We start from the raw sequence: 13,802 nt of genomic DNA on the forward strand, positions 1-13,802 counted from the left end.
AAATGTCAGCTGACAATGTAACTGACGATTTTTTGAAATTTATGTCCCTGTCACCTATGCAGAGCAGGGTTTATTCATGGTAAAAATGTCACCCAAGAATGTAACAGACGCTTTTGCACCCTGCTCCCTCTTTTGCTGTGCTGGTGCCTCTGTGCGACCACTGCCTCTTCCTCCGAACTAGACAGATCACTCGCATGACCTTGATTCCATGTGGGGTATGGTATCTCATCATCCTCCACATCATCTTCCACCCACTCTTTACCCCTGTCCTCCTTGTCGGTCTGCATACTGCATAAATCCGCAGCAGTTGGCATCTGTGTTTTGTCATCATCAGAGACGTGCTGCGGTGGCCTCCCAATGTCCTCATCCTGAAACATAAGTGGTTGGGCATCAGTGCTCTCAATCTCTTCCACTTTTGGTGCAGGGCTATGTGTATGGCCCACGGAAACCCTGCCAGCAGAGTCATCAAAAAGCATAACAGACTGCTGCATGACTTGGGGCTCAGACTGCTTGCCTGATTTGCAAGGGGGTGAGTTGAAAAACAGATGGCCATGGGCTGTAGGTGCCAACTCTGATATTTCAGCAGGGGACTGAGTGGTAGACAATGCGAATAAACTGTAGGCAATGTCAGCCACCCAATCTACTATAGTCTGTACTTGTTCTGGTCTCACCTGATTTGTACTGTCCTAAATGCAGTGTAGGCCGCAAATGTACTTTCTAGCGCAAAAGATGAGCATTTGTCACCCAACAATGTAAAAGACAAATTAGTGAAATGTATTTCCTTGTCCACTATGTAGAGCAGTGGTAAATCAAAACCAAAAATTGGTGAATGTCACCCAACAATGTAACAGACAAATTAGTGAAATGTATTTCCCTTTCTACTATGTAGGGCAGGGGTATATCACAGCCAAAAATTTGGGATTTTTACCCGACAATGTAACAGACAAATTAGTGAAATTTATTTACCTGTCTACTAGGTAGAGCAGGGGTATATCCAGTGGGATACATAGAGGGGTCGCAGGGGTCACAGTTGCGACCGGGCCCGGCATTTCAGGGGGCCCGGCCGCCTGTAGACTCTTTCTGGCCCCTGCAGTTAGTGTCAGAAACATCTCCGTCATGCGCCTCCTGCCCCGTCTGCCTGCTCCTCCCACTTTATGAATGAAGCAGGTAGGCGGGACAGGAGTCACATGACGGAGGAAGAGTTGTTGAGCTCAAGCTGCCGGCGGCGAGTCTGCATCGCATGCCACCCTAGTTAGTAAGTACAGCAGTTTTTTTTTTACAAAGATTAAAAGCTTTATGAATATACTTTACAGCTGTGTGCGGGGCCGGTGTATTAGAGTCACTGCACCGGCCCCGCCAGTGTCCCCGCCTCCTCCCTCCTCCCCCCTCCTCCCCACTGACACATTACAACAGCAGGCCAAAATGAGTGAGGGAGAGGAGAGTGAGGAGGGACTCGAGTAATTGCTACGCTTCTTCCCAGGGCCGCTGTAACCATAGGGCGAACCCTGTGCCTGTGAGATGACTCAAAGCTCTTCTATTCCTGTCTGTTTCAGACAGAAATAGAAGAGCAGGCCTGACATAGGAGACCTGACCTGGACGCTCCTCAGAGTCTCAGTTTCCCTTGTGTGCTCTCTTCTGGATGGCCTCCGGTCTAGGCTCCCCCTACCTCCTTGCCATTAACCCCACTGCTCACAGTTACCCCATACCAGGCCTGGACTGGTCATATGGAGTCTGTGGCACTGTCTGCTGTCCCTAGGGCACTGGCTCCGCCCCCTGTCTTCACCTGCCGGCAGAAGTTCTTGTGATCTACCTCCTGCTGAAACCTGAAGCCTGGCAGCTACATCCCATAATGAACTGTGGAGTACTAGATTTACACTGGGTAGGCACCAGCAAGCCTGTATAATACCCATAACAGGTCAGGCACAGTGTAACAGCTGGCTGGTCGGCAAGACATGGGATAGTGTGAGGTGCAATACTCTGCACAGCCTCCAACTGCTGTGGTCAGGGGAGGAGAGGGTGCACTGCAGACACTGAAGGATTCCTGATTGTGTCCTTCCAGTAATGGGAGGCAGGGGAGGCTTATTCACTTCTTGGTATCCGGGATAAGTGTCAGCTGATAACAGACAATGAGGTATTTATTAAAACTGGTGTAAAGGAAACCTGGCTTAGTTTCCCATACCAACCAATCAAATTCCACCTTTCATTTCTGAAAAATGGAAGGTGGAATCTGACTGGTTGCTATGGGTAACTAAGCCACTTTTCCTCTACACCAGTTTTGATAAATCTCCCCCAATGGCTATAGTGTGCACAGTGCTACAGTTACTTCATACACAGGCCAGTGCTTCCATTATGTATGGAAAGTAGTCCTGTGCATTATATCACACCTTGTAATTTACTGACCCTAGGCTGGATTAGGTAAACCCTGGTACTGTTTATGAGCAATACAAGAGTCTGGTGTAACAGTGTGCACAGTACTACTACATGAGCAATACTTCTGTAATCCCCTGTAGTATATTATCTCTGCTCATCAAACACAGCGCTGTACAGTACATGGTATAGCGGCTCTACTTGGTGTCACAGCTCAGCGCCATTCATTGCACCTAGGCCATGTGACCAATGAATGTGATGTTACATGGCTTAGGAAAAGCTGCCAGAAGGCCGCGGCGCTACTGTGAGGTGTCGGACCCCCACCGGTCAAATACTGCTGACCTATCTAGACAATAGGTCATTAGTAAAAGAGAAAACACTTGGGAAAACCCCTTTAAACTGCTATAGAAATGTCCTATCCATGTTTGCAAAACGGACAAGAATAGGACATGATTAATTTTTTTTGCGGTCATGTAGTGTCCCACTAGGTAGGGGTGGGCACTACACAAGGGTCAATTGGGTCACGTGTTACTCCTACTCCTAAGGGACAGTAATATTATATTTGTATTAATGTTAATGTATTTTCTATGTGCTTTTTCATGTATATTTCCCCTGTGACATGCATAGCAGGCCTATTAGGGCGTAGTTAGGCATCCTAGACACTAGAGGGATATAGGGAGCCCCTAGTATAAATGTTCAGGCCCAGACAGGGAGGGGAGAGTCTGTAGTCAGGAGTCTGTGGGCACAGAAGTGAGAGGGCATCTTAGCCAGAGATGAAAATGGAGCCAGGGAGCACCACTGTTATGCCAAGTGGGTTTGACATGCCCCTGTGAGTAGGCCTGCTAGGCTGTTGATTCGATGTCTTTTTGCTAAGGGACCCTATCAAAGAGGATTCAACCCTTCCAGGACAGGAGTCCTTTGTTTTGGCCCTCTGTTGCTGCTGCCAGTTGCCCACGGCTCAGTGGTGGTGGTAGGCCACTGAAATTATAAATTGCTACAAGGCCATCCAGTTTACAGGACCTCCTGCCTGCTTCCAGAACTAAAAGTCCAAGTTGTGCCTTTTTATTTTTTGCACTTTAACCCTTTTAACCCACTTTTCAGGTTGATTAAGGGATATTGCAGCACTTATTTTTATATGCCATTTTAAATAATGTGGATTACTTTTATGTGCTGTGACTTTTATTATGCCATTTAAATTCCAAGGAAATGCGCCCAGGGATAGACTCTAATGTACATGAGCCTCTGAGATACTGCTCTGTTGTGCAACTTATACTTCAAGGGAATGTGCCTAGAGATGGACTCCAATGTATGTGAGCCTCTGAGATTCTGTTCTTCTGCACTGCTTGGTTTGAGGGTAACCATATTTATCACTTGCACTAACTCATTTACAAGAAGGAAACCTGGGTACGGACTCATTTTATTCTTTGAGCCTCCAAGAATTGTTATTTGTTCTGCATTTTCTATGGACTACTGTTTTATTATGGACAATTGCACTTCTACTTTTATTATGGACTATCCTGGTATTATTGATACACTGCACCAGGTCAGCACCCTTGTTCCCTTATACTATCCTGAGAGAAGAGAACGACGCCCCTTTTCACCGAACTTGTTCCTAAGCCAGCAGAACTGCCTGATATATATATATGTATTTGCAAATGTAGATGAATATTCCTGCTTTGCATTATTTCTCTCTTTCAGGTGCAGTCTCCAGCTGTGCAGGGCCCCTTTATGTTGCACCGAGGACGGGCAATGTTGTAGCGTGGGGGTATGTAGTGTCCCACTAGGTAGGGATGGGCACTACACAAGGGTCAATTGAGTCACATGTTACTCCTACTCCTAAGGGACAGTAATATTATATTTGATCATGTATGTTAATGTATTTTCTATGTGCTTTTTCATGTATATTTCCCCTGTGACATGCATAGCAGGCCTATTAGGGTGTAGTTAGGCATCCTAGACACTAGAGGGAGATAGGGAGCCCCTAGTATAAATGTTCAGGCCCAGACAGGGAGGGGAGAGTCTGTAGTCAGGAGTCTGTGGACACAGAAGTGAGAGGGCATCTTAGCCAGAGATATGCTGAGGGCCTCCTCCTGACATGCAGCTAGATAGTCCAGGCTTCTAGTTGCCACCAGGAGGCTACTGGAGAAGTACAGCCTGCCTGGAGACCCTGAATCCAGCTAGCACAGATGAAGTAACCCCAGTAGTAGAGATGGACCTCCTGGGAGAAACCTGCAGCCACCTACATACCAAGCGGCACCAGTACAACCAGCTCAGATAAGTAAGCTGTTGGGCAGAGGTACTATAAAATAGAAGCAAGGGTCAATACAGGAGGAAGATTATTTTACCAAGGATTAAAGCCAGCATTTAGGCATCCGGGCCTTGGGATACAGCCAGCCAGAATAGCTGTGGAGATAGTGCAGCCGGGGCTGTTAAGCATTAATTGTGTACCCTCCAAGCATCTTGCAAGATTATACCTGCCATTATTGAAAATAAGCCTGCTTGTGGAATATATGATAAAAGGGAATGCATCATTACCAACTGTATGTACAAAGTTTGGACTGTTTTAAGTAAAGCAACGTTTGGTTCATCATACCATCTGTGTACCTCAATTACTACTCCTATAAATCGGTGTGCCACCGTTACAGGCACTGGCGTCACGATCCTTAAAGGGACCTTGCCCCAGGCACTCAAAATACCTGTAACATCCAGGGCACCTCATCCACCATCAGGCCTGGTCCCTACATACAGAGTGTGCCCCAGAGGAATTTGTGTCTACCTCTCCTTCACTGCCGCATGCCTGCCCAGAGTTCTCCAATACAGTGAGTAACCCTCGATTGCCCATAACCGTGACCTCACTTCGCAATACCCTGCAGGTCTGGCGTGCTGCAGTGAGACCGAACGTACAAACGGATGCAGACAACACACAGTGTGCCGTCCGCATTTTTGGCAATCGATTGAAATGAATGTCTGTATGAATAATACCTGGCCTGCTTGGAGATTTTATGTCATGCAACTACTACAACCACATGTGGTCTGCATGTGCCCTCCACAGATCCCCCCCATAACAGCGTCCTCCACAGATCCCCCCATAAGTATGATATCCACAGATCCCCCATAAGTGTGCCATCGACAGATCCCCCATAAGTGTGCCATCGACAGATCCCCCATAAGTGTGCCATCGACAGATCCCCCATAAGTGTGTCATCGACAGGTTGGGCAGGGGGGCCGCGGTGGGTTGGGGGGGTTGACGGGGAGGGGGCCCCATGGATCAGTTTTGCACCGGGGCCCCATGGATTGTGTGTACGCCACTGGGTATATCACAGCCAAATATTGTTGAATTACAACCGAAAATGTAACATACAAATTCGTGAAATTTATTTACCTGTCTACTAGGTAGAGCAGGGGTATATCACAGCCAAAAATTGGTGAATTCCACAAGAAAATGTAACATACAAATTAGTAAAATGACATAAAATAAAATAAAATACGTACAAATAAAAATAAAAAAAATGTATGAGGTGGAGGTCCATATGGAGTAGGAGGTTGAGGAGGTGGTGGACGTAGCTGTGTAGGTGGAAGCGGAGGTGGAGGACGACGAGGTAGCCAACACTGGTTTTGGTTAAAATATATATATATATATATTATTTTTTTTTTCAAATTAGGGTACACCCCAAAAGAGTGGGAAATATCAAAAATAAAACAATGAGCAATTATGCTGTAGTATAACAATGGCTGGGTAAGGCTGGTGTACATGTCTATTTTACACAAGGTATGGACAAGTCCTGTGGGATCCCTGCCTGGTTCATTTTAATGAATGTGAGCTTGTCCACATTGGCTGTGGACAGGCGGCTGCGCTTGTCTGTGATAACGCCCCCTGCCGTGCTAAACACACATTAAGACAATACACTGGCTGCAGGGCAGGCCAGCACCTCCAAGGCATAAAGGGCAAGCTCAGGCCATGTGCCCAATTTGGAGACCCAGAAGTTGAAGGGGGCAGACCCGTCATTCAATACGTGTAGGCGTGTGCACACATACTGCTCCACCATTTTGGTGAAATGCTGCCTCCTGCTAAGACGTTCCATATCAGCTAGTGGTGCTGGTTGTTGTGGCGTGCTGACAAAGCTTTTCCACATTTCGGCAATGCAAACCCTGCCTTCTGAGGTGCTGGCGGTGCCCCAGCTGCGTTGGCAACCTCTTTCTCCGCCTTTGCCTTGTGCTTCCACTGTGCCCCCTCTGTCAGGTTGGAAAGCAACCCGCGCATCTTACGATCACGCTCCGGTGACGGAATTAAGGACGGTACGTTGTCCTTGTAACGGGGATCCAGTAATCAGCACAAGTTAGAATGTGGGCAACTCGGCGGTCGTTGTGGAGACACTGCAGCATGTAATCGTTTATGTGTGCCAGGCTGCCGAGAGGCAATAACAAGCTGTCCTCTGTGGGAGGTGTATCTTCTGTGTCCTCTGTATCCCCCCAGCCACGCACCAGTGATGGCCATGAGCTGGTCTGGGTGCCACCCTGCTGTTCCTCCTCCTCCATCTCTTTATCCTCCACCTCATCATCCTCCCGAACTGTGCCCTGGCTGGACAATTGTGTACCTGGCGTTTGTGGGTGCAGGAACCCACACTCGGAACCACTTGTGAATGACTGACCTAAAACCCTATGAAATGATGATCCCTCTTTCTCCTCCTCCTTCTGTGCCACATCCTCTTCCACCATTGCCCAAAGCGATTTTTCAAGGCGGCATAGAAGTGGAATAGTAACGCTAAGAACAGCGTCATCGGCACTGGCCATGTTGGTGAAGTACTCGAAACAGCACAAGAAGGCACACAGGTCTTGAATGGAGGCCCAGTCATTGGTGGTGAAGTGGTGCTCTTCCGCAGAGTGACTCACCCGTGCGTGCTGCAGCTCAAACTCCACTATAGCCTGCTGCTGCTCGCACAGTCGGGCCAGCATGTGCAAGGTTGAGTTCTACCTTGTGGGCACATCGCATATGAGGCGGTGAGCGGTAAGGTCAAAGTTACGCTGCAGCGCCGATAGGCGAGCAGCAGCAGGGTGAGAACGCCAAAAGCGCACACAGATGGCCCGCACTTTCTGCAGCAGCTCTGACATATCGGGGTAATTTTTAAGGAACCTCTGCACCATCAAATTCAGCACATGCGCCAGGCAAGGGATGTGCGTCAAATCGGCTAGGCCCAGAGCTGCTACGAGATTTCGCCCATTATCGCACACTTGAGGCTCACTGGCACCAACCACTCATCGGTCTGTTGTTCCATGCCTGTCCACAGCTCCTGCGCGGTGTGGGTTTTTTCCCCCAAACAGATAAGTTTTAAAACTGCTTGCTGTCGTTTACCCCTGGCTGTGCTGAAGTTGGTGGAGAAGGTGTTACGCTGAATGGATGGGGAGGCGATAGTGGATGAGGAAGTGGAGTAGGAGGAGGAAGCAACAGGAGGCAAACTGAAGCACCCTGCAATCCTCGGTGGTGGAAGGACATGCGCCAAACTGCTATCCGCCTCAGGCCCAGCCGCCACTGCATCTACCCAGTGTGCGGTTAGGGAGATATAACGTCCCTGACTGTGCTTACTGGTCCACGTATCCGTAGTTAGATGGACCTTGCCACAGATGGCGTTGCGCAGTGCACACCTGATTTTGTCCCCAACTTGGTTGTGCAGGGAAGAATGGCCAGCCTGGAAAAGTAGTGGCGGTTGGGCACGACTTACAGTGGGACAGCCACCGCCATAAGGCTTTTAAAACTCAAATTCAAAGGCCAGGAATTTTGAAATGCTGGCACTCAGGGCCAGGGATCGCAGGTGGGTGGGGGGGTACTTCCTCTTCTACTCCAGTGTTTGGGAGATAGAGATCTGAACGCTTCCATGGGACATTGTGGAGATGCTTGGTGACCCAGGTGGTGGTGTTGCTGGCAGATCCTCTGTTTGCAGGGAGGCAGGTGCCACTGTCACTCCAGAGGTGGATGAAGAGGCTGAGACTGCAGCAGAAGAGAAGGCAGGAGGAGCCAGAGACCATTCTTGGTTTTTGAGGTGTCTACTCCACTGCAGCTCGTGCTTTGCACTTAGGTGCCTGGTCATACACAGGTGCTCAGGATGAGAACGTTTATGCCTCGCTTCAGGCTCTGATTGCACAGTGTGCAGACCACTCGTGTCTTGTCGTCAGTACATTGTCTGAAGAACTGCAACACCAGGGAACTCCTTGATGCTGGCTATGGTGTGCTCGGTCCCTTGCTGTGTTGGGCAGTAACAGGTGTACTGTCTAGGGGACTGCCGCTCTGCTTTTGCACCCTGCACCCTCTTCTGCTGTGCTGGTGGCTCTGTGCGACCACCGCCTCTTCCTACATAGGTCACTCGCATGACCTTGTTTCCATGTGGGGTCGAGGACCTCATCGTCCTTCACATCATCTTACACCCAGTCTTCACCACTGCCCTCCTTGTCAGTCTGCTGCACACTGCAGAAAGCCACAGCAATTGGCACCTGTGTTTCGTCATCATCCGAGAAGTATGGAGTAAGCCCATGCGCCACGAGTGTATAGTAGTGGTTCGGCCAAGTATCAGTTTGCCCTATTCACTCTATGATTGGTTTGGCCACACTCTCTCCATATCCGGACTGTGGTCAAACTTTGCCTCTGTGCAGTGTCTGCTTTTTGACATATTTGTCAGCGTTCTCTGCACAGTCTCAGCCCAAGCTCCGTGTTTCCCCTGATGAGCTATTCACTCATCTATGTTTGCGAAACATGCGTGTAGGGACTAGGCAGCTGAGGGCTTATTAGGGCGCACAAATTCCAGGGGTAGGTTCCTGCATTGGCTGATCGCGGGGATCCGTGATCAGGCCATTTAGGCAATTGTAGGGCCCTAGGGTATCATCAGGGTCAGCAATCCTAGCATCCCTAACCCTGATCTACACGTCTGCCATCATTAGCGGTGTGCACATCTATCAGCACTGGATGGGCAGTCGCGATTCCAAGGAGCACCTCATCTAAGCGGTAGGACCACCGGGTTTATTTTGAGTGCCGCCGAGCACCGCTTTTTTGTTTATAGGTTCTGGTTGTTAGCACCTGCTCTCCGTTGGTGTACCACCGCGTCGCTCCGTTAAGTTTCTACTATTGTATCCAACTATTATGGGACCTATTTTTCTGTATTTTGTGTATTAAACATTAAGTTTTAATTCTGATCACTTACTCCATACTTTCAGCACCATATGTAGGGCATTGCCAAAAATCACTGAATATAACAGCAGTATCTGACGCTCGTATTTTACACTGAAAAAAATGCAGCAAAGGACGCTAATTAAGTATTTTGCCCAAAATGGGTGTTTTTCTTAAACCCAGAATATTATTGCAGTATTTCAAGCTTGTATTTCACACTGACAGATGCAGCAAAGGCTGCAAATTTAGTATTTTGCCCAAAATGGGTGTTTATTTAATAACAGAATATAACAGCAATATCTAACGCTTGTTTTTCACACTGACAAATTCAGCAAAGGCCGTTAATTTAGTATTTTGCCCAAAAAGGGTGTTTTTTTATAAAAGAAAAAAACAGCAGTATCTAACGCTTGTATTTCACACTGACAAATGCAGGAAAGGCCGCAAATTTTGTATTTAGCCCAAAATGGGTGTTTTTTTTAAACCCAGAATATTATTGCAGTATTTCAAGCTTGCATTTCACAATGACAGATGCAGCAAAGGCCGCACATTTAGTATTTTGTCCAAAATGGGTGTTTTTTTAATAACAGAATATAACAACAGTATCTATCGCTTATATTTCGCACTGACAAATGCAGCAAAGGCCGCAAATTTAGTATTTTGGCCAAAATGGGTGTTTTTTTAATAGCAAAATATAACAGCAGTATCTAACACTTGTATTTCACACTGACAAATGCATCAAAGGCCGCTAATTAAGAATTTTACCCAAAATTGGTGTTTTTTTAAACCCAAAATATAACAACAGTTTCTATCACTTGTAATTCACACTGACAAATGCAGCAAAGGAAGCTAATTAAGTATATTGCCCAAAATGTGTGATTTTTTTAAAACCCTAAATATTATTGCAGTATTTCAAGCTTAAATTTCACACTGACAGATGCAGCAAAGGCCACAAATTTAGATTTTGTCCAAAATGGATGTTTTTTTTTTTTTTAACAATAGTTTTTATTAACATTTTCATAAAAATAGGTTACATACTGAATGAATATCAGTCACATGTACAAATTTGTAACAAAGAGAAATTAAGGCACTTGTGAAACACCTAATGATGGAGATAATTGCACCTCATAAGACAGAGAATATTGTACCAGTAATAGAATATATCATAGCAGGTACATAAACACTGAGGTAAATACTAGTATACAGGAAATCGTGATAGAGATCAGGAAGTTTATAATCTAATGGTTGTGTTAGGAGGTATTTTACATTTATTATTACTTAGCCATACGTCCCAATTCTTTAGAAAGGCAGTTTTCGAGTTCCTAGATGATGCCCATAGACCTTCATATAAGCAGTTGTTATCTAGAGTTCTAAAAATTCTATTGATATTAGGAAGGTTACCAGATTTCCAGCAGGCAGCAATTTTCAAACGAGTAGCAAATATTAAATGGCTGGCAATAAATCTAAAGTGGCAGGGAAGGTCTATAAGACCTACAGATAGCAGAGCCATCTTAGATGAGGGTCTAATAGGATAACATGCTAGAGATGATATAAACTCGAAAATTGAGTCCCATAAACACTTAACTGTTAGACAGTCCCACCACATGTGTAAATATGTGCCAGGAGCTTGGCCACATATCCAACACTCTGGGGATATTTCAGGAAAAATCCTATTTAAGTATACAGGAGTTCTGTACCATCTATATAATATTTTCCTTAACCCTTCTAAATGATCAGAGCATTTAGAGAGTTTAGATACAGAGGTAAAAGCTTCATTCCAATCTGAGTCTGTGAGATCAGAACCCAACTCAGAATTCCACAGATCCAAGGTATGTTGTAAGGGATTTGTGTTTGATTCTTTCAATAGTTGGTAGCTGTAACGGATCCGCTTCCGTTAATGGACACTTCCTAGCTTGCGCCGAGGACCACAAGCACCGCACTGGACACCACAAGCACCGCAGACTCCACAACCGCCGTAGCTTAACTGGAGCCGCGCTGTCTTCCTTCCACCCTGAATGAACCTCCAGCATTCAGGACCGTGTGGGAAAGATCTCTCCTCCAGGGAATATGCAGAGCATAGCAATCCCCAGCGTGATACAGCAATTCCCTCCAATAACGAGACAAGGCTGCGTTTTGAAGGGTTAGAAAAACAGGAACTGAACTGTACTCTTTATTGAGGGCTACCCGCCCGTATTTATGCAGGTCCCCACGATGCATCATGGTTTCCTCCTCTCTACCCTGGAGACACCCGAAGACAATTCAATTATCTCCCAGGACAAAGGGAAATCACCAATACACATGTGGGAACAATAGGAGAGGAATCCCCACCCGAATACACAAAATCCTCCCTTCTGTCTGGGATATAATTATGGATTAACATAACTATCACAGACAGTAAAAATACAGTTTTCAAACATACACTGTAACTTTAAAACCATACATTCCATCTTCATAAAAATTACATATTTAAACTCAGCTTACATCAAACATAAACACTTCCAAAAATCACACAAATCCCTCCAGCGGATCAAAAGTTTAGTGGAAGTCCTTTACGACCGACCGCAAGCACAATTTCCTGCCCAAAACAGTTCCATAGATTCTTTAGTATACACCGCTGACCGCGTTCGGTCCTAAGAACAGTCCAGACATGCGGCATAGTTCTGTTCTTGAAGGGTAATATGTCCCGGGGCCATAGTCGTAGGGCAGGAGGCTAGCCATAAGTCCTCTACAATGCCCAGTGGCAAATGGCAGTTTGTCACACATCTCCCCTTTGGGGGGAAGACTAACCAGGCACCTGACCTTCTGTCGGTCAGTGCCTCCGTTAGTCGATCCACCAACCCACAGTAACCAGATGCCCGAGTAGCCCACCCACAACAAACAGGTACAAGGGTGACCCACCCACAAGAAACAGTTACTGCACCTGGGTATTTTGCTGTGGTGATGGGGCAACATGCTGTAGGGACTTGAGGGAGGGCAGAGGCCGACTGCACTCTGCCCAGCTGCCAGCTCTTCTGCTGGGGTGCTGAGACCATAGTCCGGCTCAGTAGCCAGAGGAACATGGGAGTCAGTAGGGGTTAACATCGCCTCTGTTAACCCTGAGGCCACGTTAGGAGTCAACTGGGGAGGGGAATTTGTACTTACCCCCTCCTCCTGTTGTCCTGGTGAGGGTAGTGGGGGATTTAGACAGGCTGTCCAGCATCCCGGTAGGTCAGGCGCAGAGACCACGGTCCCATCTGTGCCGTCTGGGCGATTGGTGTCTCCCCTTGTTATGGTAAGCTGCCGCTGGGGAGAGAGGGTGCTTCGCTCCTCTCCCTGAAACACAGGCTGCCGCTGGGGAGGAAGGACGACACCTTCAGCTCCCTGGGGTTCACACTGCCGCTGGGGGGGAAGGACGACACCTTCGGCTCCCTGGGGTACACACTGCCGCTGGGGGGGAAGGATGCCACCTTCAGCTCCCTGGGGTTCACACTGCCGCTGGGGGGGGAAGGACGACACCTTCGGCCCCCTGGGGTACACACTGCCGCTGGGGGGGAAGGACGCCACCTTCAGCTCCCTGGGGTTCACACTGCCGCTGGGGGGGGAAGGACAACACCTTCGGCCCCCTGGGGTACACACTGCCGCTAGGGGGGAAGGACGACACCTTCGGCCCCCTGGGGTACACTCTGCCGCTGAGGGGGAAGGACGACACCTTCGACCCCCTGGGGTACACAGTGCCGCTGGGGGGGAAGGACGAAAACTTCTCCCCCTGTAACTCACGTTTTTCCTGAAGCGCAGGGACGGAATACTTCGCTATCTCTGCCCGATATTCTGCTTCCTGCTGCAGATACTCCGCCAGTTCTCTCCTCACTTCTGGTACCAGTTCCTCTGTTAGGTGGGGCCCGTAGATAGCCAACCGCCTCTTCAGCATAGCGTCAAACCGTACGTGGCTATACCAATACTCCAGCTCTGCTTGGTGTTCCCAGGATGCTGCTCCTCGCACTAGGGAAGCCATCCCACTGCTGCCACCAATGTAACGGATCCGCTTCCGTTAATGGACGCTTCCTAGCTTGCGCCGAGGACCACAAGCACCGCACTGGACACCACAAGCACCGCATGAAGGGTTTTGGAACCGCGCTGCTCTGGACCAAGTCTCCCGATAAACGTGGATGGCAGAGGATGAGCCCCTTTCTCCCAACACCCAAAGGATCCAATCTTCAAAAGATCTCCTCCTCTAAGGGTTTAAATGGGATAGGCAGAATAGTGAAGCACCCTTTGCAATTTTTTCTTAAAAGGTTTTATTATACTC

Source organism: Bufo bufo, chromosome 4 (assembly GCF_905171765.1).
Source record: "Bufo bufo chromosome 4, aBufBuf1.1, whole genome shotgun sequence".
Classification (NCBI taxonomy): domain Eukaryota; kingdom Metazoa; phylum Chordata; class Amphibia; order Anura; family Bufonidae; genus Bufo; species Bufo bufo.